This window comes from Micromys minutus (assembly GCF_963924665.1).
Source record: "Micromys minutus genome assembly, chromosome: X".
NCBI classification, from domain to species: domain Eukaryota; kingdom Metazoa; phylum Chordata; class Mammalia; order Rodentia; family Muridae; genus Micromys; species Micromys minutus.
In genome coordinates, this window is record NC_137970.1 from 18,339,443 (window position 1) to 18,362,558 (window position 23,116).

Consider the following 23,116-nt stretch of genomic DNA (forward strand, 5'->3'; position numbering starts at 1 on the left):
ATTTTGCTCTATTTCATGCAAAGATCATGCTATTTTGGTACTAAAACTTGCAATAAAGTATTTTGACACCCACAGTTTTGAGTCAATCTCTCTCACTCTGTGTGTGTGTGTGTGTGTTTGTGCCTGGTTTAAACCTGCACAGTCTCTGTGGGTTCCTGGATGTATCAGTCTTGTGTCTGTAAAACTGTTTCTGTGGAGTCACTGCTGACATATCCAATCCTTCTCACTCCTTCCTATTCCACTCCATGAAGTTGGTGTGCTTTTTGTTTTGTTTTATTTTGTTTTTGTCTTTATTGATTTTGGTTGGTTGGTTGGTTTGATTTTCATTTTGGAATTTTTGTTGTTGCTGCTGTTTATGGAGATTTTTTTTAGATAGAAAGAAAGAAAAAAAACATATGAAGTTGGTTGAGTAGGGAAATGGAGAAGGCCTGGGAGGAGTTGGGGAGGAAGAATATGAACAAAATATATATTGTTTTAAAAATCATAATAAAAAGATAAGAATAATAATTCCTCGAAAGAAAATGGAGAAAGAGAACACTTGCACTTGAAACGTTGCTTTTATAAAAATAGTGGTTATCAGAGGTTGAAGTAGGCGAAAAAACAGAGATTATTTGCCAATGGATACAATGTTACACCCAGAAAGAATAAGTTCTAGAGCCAGGTGTGGAAGCACACGCCTTTAATCCCAGCACTCAGGAGGCAGAGGTAGAGGCAGGCAGCTCTCTATGAGTTTGAAGCCAGCCTAGTCTACAGACTGAGTTTCAGGACAGCCAGAGCTATACAGGAAAAACAAACATGCCTAAAAACCAAAATTGCATGCTCTACACCAAGCCAAATCCCCAGTCATAATGACTGAATTGTTTTAAACTGACAAAATGATGGGCTCACAAAATGGCTCACTCAGTACCTGCCTTCAAGCCTGACAACCTGTGTTTGGTCTCCAAAATCCACATGGTGGAAGGAGAGAACTGACTCCTACAAATCATCCTCTGACCTCCTCACACATGACCACACACATGCATCCACCTACAGCCACCCATACACACACATACATGTACACATACACAAACAATGAATGTAAAAGAATCGGTTTTGAGACATGGCTTGGTGATTAAGGCAGCTGCACCCTGGACTGCAGCACTCACATAACAACCTAGATGTCCCAAGCACGCCTACAACCCCAGCTTCTAGCAAAGACAGGAGGATTGCTAGCTCTCTGCTAGTTTCCAGGCCTTGCTGAAAAAACATGAACCACAGGTTCAAAGAGAAGCCATGCTTGGAAGGAATAGATCAAGAGCCGTAGAGGCCACACAGTGACTTCTCCCTGTCTTTGCACACTTGCACCAATTATGAGAACATGCAGAAGCATGCACATCCTCCACAGTGCATCAGATAGATAGATAGATAGATAGATAGATAGATAGATAGATAGATAGATAGATAGATAGACAGACAGACAGATAGGTTGGTTCTTGCCCACCTCCCAGCTTCTGACCATTCTCCATCCCTACCACTACTCTGTGTTCAGATTCACTGTCACATATGAAACACAAAGCACAGTACTTGTTTGTCGGCTTATTCTGCTTATTCCACTAGAGCAGCCAAAGTTCCAACAATAATGAAGTGCCACTACACACTGTAAGAATCATCCAAATCCAAAGTTCTGGTGGTGAGAATACAGGACAACAGAACTCTCATGCCCTGCTGGAGGAACGAAAAGTAGTATAGACCCTGCCGAGGACAGTTCGGCTATTTCTTACAAAGCTAAACAATGTGCTCACCTTATGACCCCGTAATTACGCCCCTGCTGCTTACTCAAAGAAGTCGAAAGTCCTGTTTATGCCAAAGTCTGCACACAAACACTTAGAGAGGCTTTACTCATAATTGTTAAACCCTGAAAGAAATCAAGAGTCCCTTTAATGAGGAAACAAATTCTAGCACAAATGCTGTTCAATGATTTAAAAACTGAGCTCTTAAAACATCAAAGAACCCTGGATAAAGCATGGGCTCCCAAACAAATACATAATTGCTAAAGAATGTTATTTCTAACCAAACATCGGTATCAGGATAAATAATGAAATGTGAGCATTTTTAATAAAGTCAGGGAAGGGGTAAATCCCCATCATCAGCACAATGATTACTCTGAAAACAGTGCAAATACAATAGACAAAAGAATGAAAGGATGCATAACTTGTGAACTAGACAACAGTCTGATTTGTTGATGGCATGAGCATATAATGTGGAAGCATGGTGGAATCTGTAGAAAACATATTCGAAGCAATAACAGACTTGAATTATTTACTCGCAATAATCACTAGTCCATAATAAGTACAGATAATAGTAAGGGAAGTTTCTGCACAGCAACAACCAAAATTCTTCGGAAATATTCAGAAATACTCAGAAAATGGATCTAGGAAACTTGGCAGTGCTGTTGAGAAACAGAAAGCACAGGAATAATTCAGAACCCAGACCCTCCTCTGGGCTAGGAAGACTCAATGCTGTCACAGCCAGATGACAATCTTCTCCAAACTCACTGATAAATTCAGTATCAAAAGCTCAGTGAGTATTTTGGAATAATCAAATTCACATGGAAGAATGTGTGGAAATACACACACACAAAATTTTCCAGAAAGGAATCAAAAAGAAGTATTATCCTCCCAAATATGAAAATGTATTATAAAGTTATGGTGATTAAAACAGGACGGCACTTGTATAGGTGTAGACACCTGGGTTGAAGGAGTAGAAGACAAAGGACAATGAAACCTCGGTGGTAAGAACCCAATTCTATGGGTCCAGGGAATTACTCAATAGCTATTGGACTCACACAGCAGACCTAGAATTTGAAGAGAAAAGAATCTATAGACCGTTCCAAACCCTACCCCAAAATAAGTTCCACATAGATCAAAGGTTTAAAACTGTAAAAGTGGAACCATGAAATTACTAGGAGAAAGGTTGTGTAAATCACTTTTAATATTAGTATTTAGAACTAATAATATCTCTGTAAGGCATAAAATGATATCTAGACTCCATAAAGAAAAGAATCATATATAACTGTAAATGAAGTTGGTCACCACATCTATGACAAAGAAAGTCAAAAGACAATAAATGGGTATGGAAAGCATTTGGGGAAATATGTATTTGACAGGAATATTTATTCAACATCTCTTATTATTGAAATAATAAGAGGAACTAACACCCACCAAGAAAAACCTGGTTACATAATTTCTGGTATACACTACAGTGTTACCATTTTAATGAGATTCTGCTACATAAAGATGTTATTGAAAAACTGTTATGTGCTGTATGAAAAAAGTTTCAGAATCTCCATCGTTTTTTAAAGTGGTCATATTTATCTTTATAGAGAGATATATGTACATTTGTAGAGTTATAGAAAATGCCTCAACAGATTCAGAAGTGATTCATGGTGCCTCTGAAGAGACATGAAGGACTTTGTTTTTAGTTTATACATTCATTCATCAAATAGCTGTTTGAGTGGTTCTATAGAGTATCTTAGGTCCTGAGGATACAGGTGGGACTTCAGTTGCTATTTTTAAAGGATAGCTAGACAATATGCTAATTATACAAGTGATCAAGAAGATTTCTGACAGTGAGGTTGTAAAGTTGACCAAAGGCCTCTCTGAGGAGGTGACAAGTCAAGACTTAAATGACATGAAAGGGCCAACCACCAGAAAATCAAGAGGAAAAGCAGTCCAACTAGAAAATAAAGGGGAGATGTGGAGTAGCTCGTGGACAGTTGAATCAGGTAAGATCACATGAGTTTAAGCCTATATCCTCTTTTATTTTTTATAAATAAAATCCTGGTAGCAGTTTTAAATAAGAAATTAAGAAATCAATTCAGAGACACAGGTAGACTGGGTACATCCCTAAGTCAAACTAATGTTATTAAGCCTCAGTTTCTCCACTTTGTAAAATGAGGAAAAGAACACTCACCTCTGAGGGACGAAGCACAAATTAAATGGAATCTACGGAAAGGATTGCTTGGGTTGGGCCTCTTTTGGATGCAAAAAAAAACAGAAAGCAAATGAAGCAAGATCAGGAAGCAGAAATCCAAGGGTAGGAATTCAAATAGAGCTCATTGTACCCGGAGCTTGAGGAAATGCCTAGCTGTAGCAATGAACCTCTCTGCTCTAGAGGTCTGTCGTTCACATGGCTCATCCATGTTACGTGCCTGCTTCTCTCTGCACAACTGCCCCCATGCTCCTTGCTTGGCCAACTACCTTTAGCTGTTCACCAGGCACTTGACCTAGTCCATAGCACTCCCAACACAACCAGCATCTTAGTGTACTGGACCTCTCAGCTTAGCTCTCTACAACTAACTGGCAACATCCCTCTGCATCTCTTATTTCACATTCTCAAGGAGAGCAGATCGGATTGGTCCACCTCATCTACTAAAGCTGGGCCATTCACTCACAGGTAGTGGGACTTGGCCTTGGGTCGGGTACTGTGCCCTAAAGTGAAAGATATGCTGCATAGTTACTCCTTGCTTAGCTGTTTAGCAGGAGCTGTCTGTAAGTAGAACTGAACTCCACACACAAGGAGATGGAAGGATGGCAGGCAAGAAGTGGCATCTCTGATGTATGTAGGTAACAGAGTGACTGGTATGTGGTACATGTGGTACAATAAATGGTTATAATTATTAACAGTAACATTATGCCACCTCTTACAGGAAGCCTTCCTGGAACTTTGTCAAGCTCCCTAAGCTTTTCCCTCTCAAGTCAGAGCCCCAACAACAGGAATCATCCAGTGCTTTCAAGGTGGAAAGTATTGTGCTGGGCCCTGAAAAGGAAACAAACAAACACACACACACACACAAACACACACACAAACACACACACACAAAGCAAGCCTTTATCCCAGCTTGAAGGAACAGCTCTTGGGGCACACTGCAAAGTAACAGGCAACATAAGCCACAGAGAGCCAGACAGGGGGCCCTGGAGTTCAAAGAAGGGCAGGCTGTTGTTTACCCATATGTACTCCTGTCTCCTAGCTACCTCCCCTTAGATGTCCCAAAGGCACTTAGAACTAAACATATTTAAAACTGATCTCATCTGCTCCCTCCCAAACCTGTTCCTCATCTCAGATTCCCTCTCAGTGAGGCAAATTCATCCGAGCCACTTGCTCAAGCCTGAAACATGAGCTGCTGTGGCTCATGTCAGCTGTCGCAGTTGCTAAAGTTGTCCCTGAACCTTTGGTGTGTGTTTGCCTTGCCCCAAAGGTCAAGACTAATAATAAAGTTGAGCTGAGCAGCAGGGCAGAAAAAATTAAACCCAGCTTGGAGACAGACAAGACCCAGCGTCACCAGATTCAGTTTCTGATCTGACCTCTGATGTCAACCAGTATAATCCCTTTTGGGAAAGCGGGTTGACAAAAGCCTAAAAAAAAAAAAAAAAAATGGTCATAATATTTTTCCCAGAGATTCTGCTTCAGAATCAATGACCATTTATCTGTTTATCCTCCTGAGAAACAAATGTTCTAAACACAAAATTATCCCTTGTGGGGCCCTTTTCTCCTCTGATCAAATACTGGGAAACCGTCTTAGCATCCAACAAAAGTAAAAGGGTTAAGCACAGCTGTCTACAACTATTACCTAGGGATGAAAGCTGTGGAGATTCTATAGCAACAAGGAAAAATTATTATGCTGTAACTAAGGATACAGGGTTATGTGTATACTCTGATTGCAACAATGTAACAAGTGTGGGAGCATAGGATTGGCTAGGGGGACATTTAAATTTTCTTCTCTGGGAAGTTAAAAAAAAAGATCCAAACATTGTCATTTATGAATTATCCTCCAGCTGCTGACTTATTTAGCCAGTCTCATCTTTTAGTCAAGGGTCTTAATCATATGTCTGTTTTCTACCAGTTCTTCTCTGACTTCTGCTCTGACAAAGGCAAGTCACCCAGTATCCATTTTCCTCATATGTCAGGGCAAGAAAGGTAGGATACAAAAACAAACACATTCAAAACATACGGTGCAGACTGCGCGGAGCCCACTTGGAGTCTTTTGCAGGCATGGTCACCCCCTGGTGGCCACTCGCCTGGTCGACTTTGGGTAGCTCTATGGCCGCTTGGACAGCAGGCTCACCTCTCCCTGGCCCAGCCCCAGCTTTTTTCCTGGTGACCAAGACTCCTCCCTCTCTGTTCTTCTGGGCGGGCTCTAAGCAGTCTGCACCACTGGCATGAACTCCCCACCAGGTTGCGCTCTCACACCTTCCTCCCCAAAGTCTCCTCCAGCTGCAATGACGTCTTCTTCACTGGTTCGCATGCGCCCTCGCCACCGACCAATGATTGATCGTCACTGCTACAGGCCCCAGGGCCTTCCCTGTGATTTTTCTCCGTAACTGGGAAAAAATGGTGAAAATCTAGTACTAAGGCGATCTTCCAAACTCGTGGTTCTAAAAGGCAGTGACACACAAGAAAAGCTACAGTCCCAAGCCAACTACTTGTGGCCATCGTACCAGTACCCGAAGCTCTGCAGCATAGAATGCTCACCCTGGCCAAGGCTGGCAGGCCCCCTCCTCCAGAAACCCAGATGAGGCCCCGCCCTCCTTGCAGCTTGCTGGCTGAGTGGAACACCAGGGCTGGCTAAAGCTAAACTGATGCAATCTGGAAGCTAGTGTAGAATATCTGGTGAAAGGGGTGCTGGGAAGGAAAAGAGTTCCTGCAGTAGCTATCCCCTCGGTAATCCTATTTTTGTAGATGATGCATGCCTACCTAGGGTAATGCTTCAGAATCACCTAGAGGGCTTGTCAAAACAAGACTGTTGGGAATCATGAACTGTCAGGGATTCTGTGTCCATTGGTTTGAAATGAGACCTGAGAAATTATGTTTCTAACAGTTCCAAGGTCTGGTTCAGGTAGTACACTATTAAATACACGAAGACCCACAACTGACCAAGGTGTGGACAATAAGAGTCTGCAGAATACTCAGTCCTAAAAGGAACATCTCTCTTGAAGCCCCTCCTTACAAGCCTCAGGGATCTTTGTGGAAGAGGGGACAGAAAGGCTGAGGATGGTGTGACTACAAGGAAACTGTATCCTCCAGAACTAGAGGGCACACATGAGCTCACAGAAGTTATGACAGCATGCACAAGTCCTGTGCATGGAGATGAGAGATGAATATTACTAAGTCCACCCTTAGCCAAGGAACTGTTGACAATTGAGAGCCGCTGCCAAAGGGAGAGTTTTCTTTAAGATTGCAGCTACTGACCCACTGAACAGGCTCCTGTGAAAGGTGACACATCCATGAAAATATGGGGACAAATTGGACTTGATGGCTAAAGAGGAAAAAAAGGGACACAAAGTTGAGTGCATAGAGAAAGGTGGGGGATCGGGAAGGACTTGTGGGAGAGGTGAATATAGCCAAAACTCACTTTTGAAATTCCCAAAGAACTACATTGTTTTAAAAAGGAAAAAAATTACAAAAAGATCTGAAGTCACATCTTCCCAACACACTTCATGAAACTAATGTCACTTCATACCTAAAGTGGACAAAGACATTACCCCAAAAATATCTATAAAGCAGGATCTCTGAGAACTATTTAAACAAAATTCTTAAATAACATAAAACAAATTGGGCATGGGGAAACAACTCATGAAGGTGCTTGCCACCCAAGCATAAGGACCTGTGTTCATATCTCCATCATTGGCATAAAAATACAGAAATGGCATTGGGTGGTGGTGGCTCATGCCTTAACCACAGCACTCAGGAAGCAGAAGCAGATGGATCCAGGCTGGTCAGAAGTACACAGAGAAATCCTGTCTCAAAACAACAACAACAACAGTAACAAATATGTTGTAGCAAGCAACAGTAATCCCAGTGCTAGGAAACAAAAGACCAGCAGCTTACTTGCCAGCCATTCTAAATGTAAAATCAACAAGCTCCAGGTTCGGTGAAAGACCTGTCTCAAAATCTAAGGTAGAGGGGATAAAGAGATAGCTCTGGGGTTTAGAGTACATGTTGCTCTTACAAGGGACCCAGGTTCAATTCCCAATACCTGCATGGTTGCTCAACCATTTGTAACTCTGGTCCTAAGGAAACCAACATCCTCTGCTACCACACATGTGGCACGCACGCACGCACGCACGCGCGCGCGCGCGCGCACACACACACACACACACACACACACACACACACACAGGCAAAACACTCGTAAATGCACACAAAGTAAAATGAATAAATGTTTTTAAAAGTTTTAATATTAAAATACATAGATATAAATTTTAAAAGAAAGTTGGACAGTTTATATACCGAGAACTATAACTCGAGAACTATAAACACTAATGAAAGAAATTGAAAAAGACATAAATAAATGTTCAATTCTCATAAATTTTGAGAATATTGTTCAAATGTCCATATCTCCTGTAATCATATATAAGTTGAATGTCATCCCTATAAAAACCTCCATGTCTTCTTTATAAAAATAAAAGTAACTTTTTAAAATTAAAGATTCATTTATTTTATGCATGTGCATACACTGTCACTGTCTTCAGACACACCAGAAGAGGGCGCCAGATCCTAGTACAGATAGTTGTGAGCCACCATGTGGTTGATGGGAACTGAACTCAGGACCTCTAGAAGAGCAATCAGTGCTCTTAACTGCTGAACTATCTCTCCAGCTCCAAGATATAGCTTTTTAAGGACCAGTTTTTGAATAAGAAATCTCACTATGTAGTTCTGGTTAGCCTAGAACTCACTATGTAGACCAGGCTGTTCTTAAACTCAGAGATCTACCTGCTTCTGTGCTATGCCTACAACAATAACTTTTTCATTAGCATGTATGAACTTTACATATAGTAAATTTAGTGTGATATGTCTATATACATACAGTCTGTACTGATCAAATCCTAGTATGGGGTACCCAGCAAAGAATGCTCGGGCATGGGTTTACGCCAATAGAAAGTCTTTTATAACTGGCCAGCAACTACACTGGGTCTTTGCAATCCCAGCATAGCCCTGAGCCTTTCCTCCTTCCAATATGAATCCTCATGAGAACAATACTTGCTATCAACATTTGTATAAGCATTCTGGTCTTTTCTTCTCCTACCCAAGATGGCCTGTTACTCTCCACTTATAGCTCTCTAGGGCTTTTCTAGGCCCACAGCTCCAAACGCCTTTCCTCATTCCTCCTTGATAACAAGTGTCAAGGGCCTGTAATTCATAGGGCCTGATTAAGGGACAAAGAGCTTATTTTCACTCATGATTTTAGAAATTTCAGTCCATCACAGCAGGGAAGGAATGGCATCCAAAATGGCAAAGCAGAAAATGCAGAATGAAATCATAGAGCAATATAAGGTTGAGGCCTGTGCCTAGTGACTTACTTCTTCCAGAAGACCCCCTTCTGGGTGCCATATATGGAGCCATGGCCATACATGAACTCCACCATACCTCCCCTATGATGGGCCGAAATCTCAGATATGAACCGAAATTAGTCCCATAATGTCCTCTGTCTAATATGACTCATATCTTCATCAGAATAGATGCAGTACACATTCATACATGCAGGCAAAACACTCATACACAGAAAATAAAAATAAATACTCAGAAACAAATTTAATCAAGGACACGAAAGATCTGTATACTAAGAACTGCAAAGCATTACTGACAGGAATGAAATAACATTCTGTGTTGAGGAAAACTAACTGTTCTTTTAAGAGTTTATTGTTTTGAGACAAGGCCTTGCTGTGAAGCCATGGCTGACCTAATACTCGCTATGAAGTCAGAGTCCCCAAATTAAGATGCTAACCTTATTCCACATGATTCCAGATTCACATAATCATTATTAAAATTCCCTCAGCATAGTATTACTATGTCTTTTACAGATCAGATTCAGGGAAATCATATCAAGAAAGAACCCTCTGAGCATTGCAATCAGAATTAACTACTCAAATAGAGAAAGAGCCCTGTAGACAGCAGGAGCAAAAAAAGGGAGGTGAGAGTGGATTTGGCCTGTTTCCAGAGCAGGGATGGAGAGCAGGGAGAAAGAAAGTTCAGTGGGGCAATAGACACCAAATCACACACTTGTCTTTGTGGAGACTGTGACTTTTTAATTGTGTTGGGAGTCGTATACATGTTTTAAGAAAAGGGGAGAGAGTATTGGATTCCAGTTTTAGCAGAGTTTTACCTCTCTGATCAAGTATAGTAGAAATTATTTTAATCCCAGCCCAGGGCTTCTACCCCACCTTGATCATTGGCTTCCCAAATAAAAGACCCACGCACAACCTTTAGCTTAGCTGAGCAGCTGCCTGCCCTCCATGCTATTAAAATCTACTTTCCTATTGATAATCTCAAGCTATTAGTTACTATTTACTATGTTTCATCTAGGATGTTCTTAACTCCAGTTGGGCAGCCCTTAGAGACATGATCCCCTTTATCCCATGGTGGCTTTGACAAAAGCAATAGTTAAGAACATGATGGAGTGATGGCTCAGTGGTTAAGAGCACTGACTGCTCTTCCAGAGGTCCCGAGTTCAATTCCCAGCAACCACATGGTGGCTCACAACCATCTGTAATGAGATCTGATGCCCTCTTCTGGTGTGTCTGAAGACAGCTACAGTGTACTCATATACATTAAATCACTAAATCTTTTTAAAAAGAATATGATATGAAATGGTAATCATTGGCTTGGTTTTTGTAAAGCCGGCATGTAGTTGAATGTCACCAAGGATTAATCACAGGTAGATAAGAGGTAGGAAATAAGGGAGGAGGTTACAGATATCAGGACAAAACAGACTTTAAATTCCAACCACAGAAGCTTAATGTCTATCTTACAAACAAGAGAGAATTACAGAATTTTGAGTATAGGAGAAATTCTGTCATATCTCGATGCTAGAACCATCCTACAAAAGCTAATATGAAGAGCAGGCTGGCTATCTAAGTCAAGACAAAGGGTACAACAACCCAAAGTGGTTGAGATGTGAGGATGAATAAACGGGCTATAATTTGCAAACTCTTAAACAGGCAAAATGGACTACATTTGGGAAATGTATATAGAGATGAAGATTTACTGATCTATTTATTCAACATACTGCAGCCTTCAAATACCCTAGTTAAACTAGAACACATAGCATATTCTATCCCCCCTACTCTGCTTTATTTTTCTCCATAGTAGTCATAACTGCTTACACAACACTATCAAGTCATCCCCCCTTATCTGCAATTTCTACAGCCACAGGTTCAAACAACCAAAGATTGGAAACATTTATAGAAATGTTTCGATACTGCATATGTATAGATTTTTCACCCTAAACAATATGGTACAACTGCTATTTCTATGGTATTTACATTGTGTTAACTATTATAGGTAATTTTAAAATGATTTAAAAGATACAGAAGTGCCAGAAAGGACAGCACAAGAGATCACTTGAACTCATCATTTTGAGACCATCTGGGAAAGATAGTAAGACCTTGTTTCAAAATTAAATTGGTCCAGCCGGGTAACTCAGACCTGTTATGTCAGCAACTTAGGATGTTGAGGCAGAAGGATCCCAGATTCAAAGCCTGCCTGGGCTACAGTGAGTTCAACTTTAGCCAGAGTAACTTCAGTGAGACCATATCTCAATATAAAAAAGTCAAAAGAAGGTACTTGCCTAGCATGTGCAAGAAAATACAATAAAAACCATGAATGCCATCTTTTATATCTAGAAGCTTGGTTTATGGAACATGAAAACAAGAGAAGAACTATTTGAACAAAGAGGGGAGTGAACAGAAGGGGAGAGAAAGAGAACAAACTAGGAAGCAGATATGAGCAAACTATACCTGTATGTGTGGATGAAGATGTCATAATTAAATTCATTGTTTCCTACCCTAACTAAAATAGTAACAAAGTATGCAGTAGGATATGCAAAGTCTATATGCAACTGTTATCCATTTTTATAAAAGTCTTAAGCATGAATGTTGGTATTTGCAAAAAGGCCTGGAATCAAGTGCCCAGGGATACCTAGTGACAAATGTGTTTCTTGGTGACTATTGTCAACTTTTGCCAACCTGTACAGATTGTGTCTGTTGGGGCTGAGACCTGAGGCCCTGAAAGAATAGGGTGGATCACAGTCAGATGCTGTAGACAACCTGACTTCAGTTTTAGAGTACTTTATACACAAATGTAATCAAGAAGGCAATGATCCAAGAAAGGATGCCCAAGTTGAGAAAAAGGTGATCAGAAAAACATGTAAATAAATGCCAGTAAGCACACACTAAATATTAACAGAGCAGCCCCTTTTCAGAACTTCCTGAAGACAGACAAATTTAAACGCAACTGCCTGGTGACACCTACTGTAGATTATGTTTGAGAAAGCACAAAGGCAAGGCAGAAGGCCATCTCCGGATTCAGGGAACACTGACCAGATTGGGTTCTATAGTTCTGTTCTGACATCCAACAAGAATAAACATGTTCTATAAATTGAATGTAAATGTTTGTCCCTGGAGTTACAAAATCATGTCTAAGGACAATCCAGGGAACAGAATGCACCTCAGGTAAAGGTCCTCTGCCTTTTTCCCCTGGAGCTTCTCTCACAGTTCCTCAAGGCATTGCTCACCATGCGTCATTCTTTCGACTGTGTTCCAGAAACTATGCACCCATTAGACTGAACAGTCCACCATTTTCTATTCAAGCCACAGAAGTGTGGCTAAAGTATAAGAAGGACTAGAGAAGGCCTTTGAAAAGTTGGAAAACCACAAGATTATTTCTGAGGTCCCTGAATCTCTAAGTGATCAGTTGTCATGTAATTAAACAACACAACCATGTTATTAATAGAGGCAGCAAGTCACTAGCATTTGTGTGTTTGTGAGGAATAGGATCACATATAATCAAGGCTAACCTCAGACTTTCTACGTAGTTGAAACTGGCCATGAACTCATGATCTGCCTGCCACTACCTTCCAAGCACTGTGATTACAGGCATGTAACACCACACACAGGATCAGCCAGTATCATTTCATTCCTAAATGTAGGAAAACATTCAGAGAGCAAGCTGGAATGCAAATCTTAAGGCAAGTGTGATGGCTTACAACCAGCACTTGAAAGACAGAGGCAGGAGGATCACTGAAAGTCTGAGGCAAGTGTCATGTGTATAGTGAGATCTAGGCCAGCTAAAGAGAAGATACAGTATTAGCAATAAAAAGAGTTTAGTTTGGGTCATCCACATGGTCTGAAATACCCATCAGGAAAAGTATAGCCAGGATTAAAATGATCAGTTCAAGAAAATGCAGTTCTTGGACATTACTTAACTATATAAGATGTTATCTGAACAGCTATTTTTCAATAAAGATTCTCTTCTTAATAATAATAATATATATATACACACACAGTCCAGATATAGAACAAGACTTGGCTCACTTCAACACTGCAGTGTCTATCTGAGGCTGAAAAAAGCTGGCCTATCTTCTCAAATAGGGAGACCATATCTAAAAAAAAACAAAGTAAGAAAAAAAACTGTATTTACCAACAGGAACCCCACTATCACTTTTAAGGAGAGTATTTGTCAGGGTTGTAATGTGTCCTTCTGTACCCAAAGCACCTATGTTCAGTGATTAAAGGAAGCTCCAGATAACTGTTGGTTTAGAGAAATTATTCAGGATATCCTAGGGGTATCCCTGAGACAGTACTAAGAAATCCTATAAAGAAAATAAAAGACAATAGGATCACATTTTCTTTCAGATTGCTAGTTAGACACTGGTGTCTGGTTGTAGCCTCAACAAATGGAATCTGGATTTCACTCAGGTTTGGCCTACACTGTCCACTCCCATTAAACATTCCATCTGTACACAGAGGCTCTTGCTTCGAAGGAACAATTATTTTAATTAACTTATCTTACCAAGTTTCCAGGCATCCCCTCTTCATGCAGAAGTCTGATGCTAACAGACAGCTGATTGCAGTTACACTCTGATCTGTCAAACACAACATATGTCAATCTAGATTAAAGAGAAGACCATTTCTCTGACCGTATCCTTCTACAGGGCTCTGGTACACAGAATAGTAAACTGCACAATTACCCTTCCCCTTAACTAAACCAAGAGTTCTTCTAATAATAGTGCTAAAGAATTTTCTCCATTAATGTTATCTCTTAATGCTCACCATGATGTTGTAATTGAGGAGACCGGATGGCCGACTTCTGAACTTACAGTAGCCAATAAAAAGTATCCTGAGCTCTTATTTCAAACCAAGCCTACTCCATGGTGTACACCATGTAATGCATGGTGGTGACAAAAAATAGTCACCAACCTTGCAAATGCCTATGACAAAACCTGTCACTTTTTCATTGGATGGTCTTGTTGCCTGTTCTCTTTCCCTAAGAAGGGTAAATCTGCCCCAATCCTGCTTTTCCAGGAATTCTAGGGGCACCAACAGTGTCAATGTTTGCATGTTACAAATGCTACCTTGTGCACACCCCATCCATCATATGCTACCATCACAGAGCATCCTTATGATCTGGATATTTGTAATCTAGTAAGTTTTATCATGGCCTCTTAGACGGATCCTTCTCTGATGCACTCAAACCTCTTCTACATCATCATCCCTTCAGTCAGCTCAGAAACAGGAGTCTGTGCCCAAAACCCGCAATAGCAGTAGGGTGACCTCTAAGGGATGGGGGACTAGAAATCAGAAAGACTCCCTCCCTAGTAGGCAGACAGATAGGGAACATGGCCATGGCTAATAATATAAGCTTCCAACATGGCTGGCTCCCTTCTCACCCTCCTGACCTGGGGCAAAAGGCTGACAGTTTGAAACAAAGGCCTTGTGGGGTTTTCCTCCATCCAGTTCCCAAACTGATGGGCTGGCTCAACAAGTTCAAGGCCAGATCAGGATTTGTTTACATAGCAGTTGAGCCAATCAGCCATCTTGTCTTCCTTTAAACTCTAAATTAGGAGGGAAGGGTCCTTCGGAGGCCTTTTTAAAAAGCCAATCCAAGACGACCCCACTGCCACTACCACTATGCCAAGGGTCATTTCTCTGTGTGAGCATGTGTGTTTCCTCATCCCTAATAAAAAGCTTTTCTGACTGCTTGGTGAAAAATATACTGTCTCAAAACAAAAATGTTGCATGTTTTAGTGGTAGGTGTACCTGATGGTGAAATCCAAGCCACTGAACATGCTAAGCAAGGGTGCTAGCACTGAGTAACATGCCCAGCCCTCATTTTGTTGTTGTTTGTTTTGAATTTTAGTTCACATATATTAGTATCTTGCCTGCATGTAGTTATATGTACTATATGCATGTGTGACATCCTCGAAGAGTCAGAAGAGTGCGTTAGATCCCCTAAAACTAGAGTTTCGGATGGTTATGAGTTACCGTATGGCTACTAGGAATCAAATGTGGTGGTCCTCTGCAAGAGTGACAAATAATCTTAGCCACTGTGCCATCTCTCCACCCAGCTCTCATTTTGTTTCTTTTATTAAAATTCCGTCATTTGAAATATAAATATATAATATGTATGCCCACAAAAGAAACTACTGTAAAAGAAACCAGATATTTATGGCTCAAAAAACATTGTGGAAGAGAGAACAAAGGTTGTAAGATCCAGAATACCAGATATAGACACATGAGTGCATACACAAGACTGGAACAAGAGCCATATCAATAAATATGCCAAGAATAAAGGGGGAAAATATCACTGGGTTCCATTACTATACAAAGAACTATAGGCAGCCAATGACTACTGAAAGAGGGAGTTAGCCTTTCCCAAGAATGAACCCCATAATTGGTTATCTGACACAAATTATATAAACATGAACAAAAAAAAACCACACATTCAAAGGGTTCTCTCTCCCTCCCTCCCTCCCTCCCTCCCTCCCTCCCTTCCTCCCTCCCTCCCTGTCTCTAAGAGAAAAACCTGTTAAATATATACTCATATATATGTATACCACAAATATAATCAAGGAAAAAGAAGCCATTGACTTGAGAGAATGCACAGGAGAGGTTTGAGGGACACTCTGGAAAGCAGAAAGGGTAGAGTAAGTAATGTAATATTATTTCAACTGAAAACATTTTTAAAATTAAAAAAAATTATCTAGCAAATATGCTTAGTCATGAAAGATATCATAGTCAAAGTCACCTTTATGCAACTTTGAAATTGTATTGACTTTTATATCTATTTTACTTTTATTAACAAAAATATTTTCTTTTTTCAGTACAAAAAGAATGAATACACAAAAAGAAAACTTTCAAAATCCAAAACAAACAAAAAAAGTGTGGTGCTGTGTGTGGTGGCACCCGCTCTATCCCAGCACTTGGGAAGCAGAGGCAGATGGATCTCCGTGAGTCTGAGGTGAACCTGGTCTACAGAGTGAGTTCCAAGATACTAAGTTTCAGGACCACAACAGAGAGACTCTGTCTCAAAAGACCCCCCCAAAGAAACTGTGTATTATCTTAATTGAATTGTTTTGCCTCAGTTTCCTCCTCTGGGAGTGGCACCTTTGTGACATTCTAAGGTTGCGGTTGCAACTACAACTTGTGGAAACAGTAAATGCTGTGCTGTGTGTTTTCAGTGCCTGGAAAGGGAGGATGTAAAGGAACCAAGTGAGAAATCCTGGGGACCCAGACAGGTTGGAGTTGGAGGGTAATAAATGTGGGCTTTCTGAAGTAAGGCCAAAGGGATGTGGAATGAGTGAATAAAGTAGAGAGAAGACTATGGCTTAGGGGCCAGCTCAGAGAAGGCTGTGGAGATGACTCATATGCGCATGTCAGGGGCAAACGTGGTGGCTACTGAAAGAGGGCCACGCTTCCGTAACACTCTCTCATCAACTTATAAAGGAACATAAGACTAGGAATATCACAGGGACCTGATTGTCCCTCCTAGAGGGACAGTGTACTGCTAGCTTCTAGTGAGGAAAGAAGACATCAGTGGAGACGACTGGGGAAAGCTGAAAAAAAAAAAGGCTGGAATGTTGTGACTAGTGATCAACATCCTTTTCTTCTGACTCATGCTGGGGACCTTACAGGATATGGAGCACATGGGACCCCTGCTATCTTTGAAACCATTCTACATATCTAAAGGTTTTCACAACAACTAAAATATAAAACCTTTATTTTATGGTCCGGATCTCCATAGCTAGCTAGCCTAAACTAATTTGGTGAGCCCCTAGTCTGAGTAAGAGATCCTGTCTGGAAAAACAAGATGAGTGGTTCCTAAGGAATGACCCAGGAAATCTCCACATGCACACACACACACATAAACACACATACACAGGACACACAGACACACACAAGCACACACATACGACACATATACATACATACGCAGAGAAAAATAAAATATCTATCATTCTTAAGTCTCCCAAAAAACAATTCATAAAAAAATAACAATCCTATGTCTGTACATATGCATCAAACAATGAAAGTGTAAAAACTACAAAAATTGATAGGGTTCGAAAGAAAAGTAGACAAATTTGCAGCTAGAATTGAATATTCTTTTTTTACATTTATTATGCACACACACACACACCATGACATATGTAGAGAAGAGAACTTGCTAGAACTGCTCCTCTCCTTCCATTATGAGTACTGAGTCATCAATCATGACAGCAGGCACCTTTACCTGCTGAGCCATCATCTCTCCAGCAGAGATGAATATTCTAAGACCCGTCTTTTAACAATTGATAAAATAATTAAATAGAATGTGTATGTTCTCTATATGTTCTCTATGTAATATAGAAGAACACAGTAGGCCACAATCAATCAAGAGGAAGTAATAAAAATATGCTACTCCATCCAACGGGAGTAGAATATGCATTATAGTCTATTGCTAATGGAACAGCTAACAAAACAGGTCATGTCAACAAAATATACACCTAAATTAACTACATTTCCATATGCCAGCAATGAAAAAGTAGAAACTAAAATTAAGACAACCTTTATTTCAGGTCAAAGAAACTAAACACTTAAAAATAAATCTAATAAAACATGTACAGAGTTTGTATGCTTTAAAATGCAAAATGATGCTGGACATGATAGTGCATGCTTATAACCTCATTACTTGGGAGGTTAAGGCAGGAGGATTATAAGTTCAGGGTCACGATAAGTAGCATAGTGAGTGTTTCAGGACACTCTCAGCTATTTGGTGAGACCTGATCTTAAAAAACAAAAGCAAACTATTTATCTTACATTTCCAACTAAGTCATGACTGATGGTTCAGGCCTGTAATCCCAGCTCCTCAGAAAGCTGAGGCAAGTTACCTGGGAAATTTACTGAGATCTTGCCCCCCCCTTCAAAAAAAAGAAAACCAGCTGGCTCGGACATAGCTCAGTGTAGAACATTTGCTTAACAAGCAAGATCCTGGCTTTCAGTTCCAATATTAGAAAAGAAATTTTTTTAAATCCATAATAAATTGTAGAAGAGTAAAATCAAAAAAGACTTGCACTAAATGGAGATATTCTGTCTTCAAGTTTGGAAAGGTTTGCTGCATGCAGTCTTTTCATTTGTATATACACACACACACACACACACACACACACACACACACACACACACACACACTTTATTCTGTTATCACCTAGTTTTTCAAATAAATGTGATAAGCTGGGTGTGGTGATACACACCTCGACCCCAGCATCTGAGAGATAGAGGTAAGCAGATCTCTGTGAATTCAAAGCCAGCCTGGTCTACATAGTGAATACCAGACCAGCCAGGACTACTTGGTGAGATCCTGTCTCAAAATAAAATGAAATAAAATCATTGAATTCTTAAATGTAAAGGTACCTTAAAGGCCTTCTGTGAGACATCTCAGAACCAGTGAGTAAGACACATCTGGACATCAGTGCATCTCTAAAGAAAATGAAACTTTTAATTTTGGTAGATGAAGTGTTCCATTCTCCCTGGCTTATCAGCTCTTTTTGATATTATCTTGGACAAATGTCATCTGTAAATTTCCTACCAGACTTCAGACTCGTTGTACTCTGTGTCACTGTGTGTGACATCACTGAGTTGCTATGGATACAGATCACTCACTTTCCTGTGGAAAGGGCAGAAAACAGGCAGGACGCTAAATCCCAGACAAAAGGCAGCATCTGGAAATGAGTGTTCTCTTATAGAGTGTGAGGCTGCACCCATCTCTTTGTGGCCTGCTCAGCCTTCTAGAACAGTTGCTCACAATCCACCATCTTTGAAGATAAAATTAAGAGGCAGACTGATGGACAGGAAGGTTTTACAAAGACTGACCTAATAAACAAACATCAGAGGCTGTGTCTATGTAGAGAATATAGCTTTGACCTTGGGCCTTAAAAGGGAAACTATCTAAAATAAATGCATTTGTTTAGTGTTATTTCTACCCAAACCTGAAATTCCTGGTAAGATTTTAAAGAAGCAAGCAAGCAACTCCAAAACGTATGTGACAATGCTAAGAAATGGATGTCCATAGAATCCTCAAAACTCCAACATATTTCCAGCAATCTAGAATGTTCCATGCTACCCCAGGGCTGTGCTCATACATTGAGAATATGCACACTGATGAACAATAAAGGTACCATAAACCCCACATGTGACTGAAACCAGAGAAGGAGCGCCTGTAGCAGAGCTGTGAACTGCATTACAAAGAGAAAGGTATGCCTCAAGAAAAGATGGGCGTATCTGGAAATGACAGTCACTGGTTCTAGCCACTTTAGGAAACCTATGGGCAGCCATTAGTTGACCACTTTGCTCACCAAGGAGAACTTTCAGTGGCCACACATGACAAACGATGAGTTTACAAAATTAGTTCAAAAGCTAGGTGGTAGTGGTAGCAGCACGCCTTTAATCATATCACTTGGGAGGCAGAGACAGGTGGATCTGAGTTGGAGGACAGCCTGGACAACCAAAGCTATATAGAGTAAGCCTGTCTCAGAACCCACCCCTGAAAACAATAGTTCATTAAAGAAAGTAAATGAAAAACCAACAACAATATACCAGTAAGAAAGAGAAAAATCAGATTATCAAAACTGCCATATATTTTATTTTAAAAAATTGTACATGAAAGGGTCTAACTATTTGGCCATTATTCATAGAACTCACTATATAGACAAGGCTGACTTCTCACGAAAAGTAGCCTGCTTCTTCCTTCCAAGTGCTGGGGTTAAAAGCATATACCACAATGCCCAGCATATTGTATATTTTTAATTTGTACTTTTCAACACAAAATTATAAGGTGTAAAAATAGTAAGAAAGTATGATCCATGGGCAAAAAAAAAAAGAACAATCAATAGAAATGTGGAGGGGCCAGACATTGACCTATAAGATGGCTCAATGGGAAAAAGTCCCTGTGCTTGCCACCCAGCAAATGTCATACTAAACAGAGAGGAACTCAAAGCACTTCAACTAAAATCAGGAAGAAGACAAGACTGTCCACTCTCTCCATACCTGTTCAATATGGTACTTGAAGTCTTAGCTAGAGAAGTAAGACAAGTAAAGGAGATCAAGGGAATGGGCTAAAGAACTCCAGGAGGGGGACTAAGAAGGGGGGCAACATTTGGAATGTAAATAAACAAAATAATTTCATAAAAAAGAAAGAGGAACTTGTATGCTGAAACTTTAAGAAATCTTTCATTTATTTTATTTTCATAATATATTTTAATTTTATTTTTCAAGGTAGGGTTCCTGTGTAGCCCTGGCTGTCTTAGAACTATATCTGGAGACCAGGCAGGCCTCAAATTCAAAGATCTGCCTGCCTCGGCCTCCCAACTGCTGGAATTATAAATATATACCACCAACTAGCTTGAAGAAAAAATTAAGAAAATATCTGAAGATAGAAAGACCTCTCATGCCCATAGATAAGTAGGATTAATATAAAAGTAGCCATCCTACCAAAAGCAATCTACAGATTCATGGCAATCCCTATTAAAATTCCAACACTATTCTCCCTAGAAATTGGGGGAAGTAATTCTCAGCTTCATATGGAAACATAAAATACCCAAGGTAGCTAAAAAAATCTAAATAAATAAATAATGCTGGTGGTCTCACCATCCCAGATTTCAAAACATACTGTAAAACTACAGTAATAAAAGCAGCATAGAATTGGTGTACAAACAGACAAATTGATCCATAGAAGTGAATTGAAGACACAATCCCACACACCTAAAGACACCTGATTTTTTTTTTTTTACAAAGAATTCGGAAATATACACTGGAAAAAAAGCAGCATCTTCCACAAATGGTACTGATCTAACAGATGTCTGTGTGTAGAAGAATGCAAATAGATCCATACTTATCACCCTGCACAAAACTCAAGTTCAAATGAATCAAAGATCTCAACATAAAACCAGATATACAGAATCTGATAGAAGAGAAAGTGAAGAATAGCCTCAAACTCATTGGCACAGGACAGGACATTCCGAAGAAGCGGCACAGGCACTAAGACCAACAATTAATAAATGGGACCTCATGAAGCTAAAAATCTCCTGTACAATTAAAGACACCATTATTCAAGTAAAGAGCCCACAGAATGGGGAAAAAAATCTTTACCAGCTATACATCTTACAGGGTTAGTATCTAGAATATACAAAGAACTAAAAAGAAAATCCTAAACATTGAAATTATTTTTAAATGTAATTTTAAGACTGGGAAAGGAACTAAACAGAGTTCTAAAAAGATAAGATACAAATAGTTGAAAAATAGTTTTTTTTTAATGGTTAACATCTTTAGACACTACTTTGAGATTTCATCTTACCCCAGTCAAAATGACCAAGATCAAAGAAACAAATGACAGCAGATGCTGGCATGGATGTGGGGAAAGTGGGGCAGCACAACTTGACCATTGGTATAACCACGATGAAAATCAGTGTGTAGGCTCCTCAACAAAACTGAAAGGAGGCATACCATTACCTCTTCGTAAATATATACCTACTCAAAAGACTCTGTACCTTGCTACAGAGATACTTTCCCTCTATGTTCTAGTCACAATAGATAGGAAATGGCAACAGCCCAGATGACCATCAAATGATGAATGGATAATTTAAATGTGGTAGTTTTGCATACATTCAACTGTCAAGAACTATGGAATTCTCGAGTCAATGAATAGAAGCAGAAACAATCATTCTGGGTACAGTAACCCCAAACACAGAGATATAAATGTTGCATGTTTTCTCTCATTTGTGGATCCTCAGCTCAGAAACTTCCGAGATATGTGCTCAATTTAGAATACCCCTGGAAGTATTCTAAAAGAGTCCATGGTGGGGGCAGGGTGAAGGGAATAATGGAATAGAAAGGGTTAAATTGGAATAGAAATGTGACAGTGGGGTAGAGGAGAAATGAGGAGGGATAACTAACACAGATGGCCTTTGAAAATGCCATATAGAAACCAAATACTATAGATGCCTTCTAAAATATATACATATACAAAAAGAGGTTTAATAGACTTACCTTCCAATGGTAGTAGAGGACAATACCCCAACTAGAACCCTTATTCGAGCAAATAAAAACCCCAGCACTTAGGTTATCTCTTTTTGAGTTGTTAGTCAATGGGGTCACAGAGACCCTCACCTAAGAATTATAGGCTACTGTAAATATTCTTGGCTACTCTAGGACTTAATGTTTAGGACCACTTGGTGGTTAAGAGCACCCTGTTGCTGGAGAAATATTTGAGTCCTAGGACATGAAGGACTCAAGCTGGTACTCACATGGAAGCTTCCTCCTGACTGGCTGGCATTTGTGGTGCTATGTGCATTGAAGTTGCCATCCATACATACCTCTGAAAGAAAAAAAGTAATACTCTCACCCAGCTGTGAACCCTACAAACCACACACACACACACACACACACACACACACACACACACACACACACACACAGTTGATTTGTTAGAATGGCCCACAAGCTATAATCCAGCTAGTCCAACAATGGCAGTCTACTTACAGAAGGTCCGAGTATTTAGTAGTTGTTCAGTTCACAAGACTAGATATCTCGGCTGGTCTTCAGTATATGCTGGAATCCCGAAGAAGTACGTTGTAATATTAGTCAAGCAACAAACTTGCCTGCAAGAGCAAACAAGCAAAGAGCAAGCGTCCTTCTTCTGTGCCCTGCAGAAGGAGTGGCTCAGAGAATAGATTTATATTCTCCCCTCAAAGGATCTGAATTTAAGATGAATCTTTCCACCTCAGAAGATTCAGATTGAAAGAGGATCTTCTTGGAACTGGAGAGGTGGC

General features: G+C 40.0%; 1 long non-coding RNA gene across 2 annotated transcripts in view; it reads right to left on the reverse strand.

Moving 5' to 3' along the window:
- The window catches only part of LOC308415377, a 28,878-nt gene extending 24,555 nt beyond the window's left edge, over positions 1-4,323 (reverse strand). For both annotated transcript variants that reach the window (XR_013974884.1, XR_013974885.1), the window contains exon 1: positions 3,952-4,323. This is a non-coding gene — a long non-coding RNA (uncharacterized lncRNA). The remainder of the gene's footprint in view (positions 1-3,951) is intronic.
- Between the last annotated feature and the right edge of the window lie 18,793 nt (positions 4,324-23,116).